The sequence below is a fragment of the Octodon degus genome, unplaced genomic scaffold, assembly GCF_000260255.1.
Source record: "Octodon degus isolate 3935 unplaced genomic scaffold, OctDeg1.0 scaffold00107, whole genome shotgun sequence".
NCBI classification, from domain to species: domain Eukaryota; kingdom Metazoa; phylum Chordata; class Mammalia; order Rodentia; family Octodontidae; genus Octodon; species Octodon degus.
This window is the reverse complement of record NW_004524683.1, coordinates 7,192,976-7,193,901: the sequence shown is the minus strand read 5'-3', so window position 1 is coordinate 7,193,901 and position 926 is coordinate 7,192,976.

The window sequence follows — 926 nt, the reverse complement described above, 5'->3', positions numbered from 1 at the left end:
AAAAAAATATGAATGACTGATAAACAAATGATAAATCAAATGGGGGAATGGCATCAGTACTTCTCCAAGATTGAACAAAAGGCCAGCATTGTGGAGAATGCAAAAAACAGAACGTGTGGCTCTACTTTCTCTGGTTGGAAAATAAGAGCCAGTATGAATATCCTGAGAATAAGACAAGGCAAATGATCAGGGTGGCGGTGGTGTATCAGCACTTGGGAGGCTGTGGCAGGATTGCCATAAGTTCAAGGCCAGCCTGGGCTATACACGATGAGTGCAAGGCCAGCCTAAGCTACACAGTGAGACCCTGTGTCAAAAAAGCAAAAAACGACGAGGACAGCAGTGACCAGGTGCTCGGCCTGAGGCTCAGAATCAGAGGCAACAGAGAAAGAGGTGGCTACAACAGAGCTTGAAAGCAGGGATGACATCCTCCTCATGCTCCTATGTCCAGCACCCACACATGGCAGCAGAAGGGGATTCTGTGAGCAACTTGAACTTCACTGATAATACAGCCTACCAGTGAAATGCCAGGGAACTAAGTGGGATACAGAGACTGTGTGTAGCTTGGCATCTTGGTTTGCAAACATTTTATTCAACAAATTCCCAGTCTATGTATGTTAAGAGATCCTTCTGGTTTGGCGATATAACTCAGAGGTAGAGGACTTACCTGGTATGCACAAGGCCCTGGCTTTGACTGTTAACTACTGCAATTGAAACAAAAAGTAGGAGGGACTGGGAAGACATCCCAGTGGTCTAAGTGCCTACCTGGCTAGCACAAGGACCTGGGTTTGATACCCGGTACCAGTACCGTGCAGGCCACCGAAACCAGGTGTGGTGGTGCACACCTGTAATCCCAGCACTGAAGAGGCTGACAGAGCTGTGCAATTAGACCCTGTACCAAATCAATCAATCAATCAATGAATCAATCA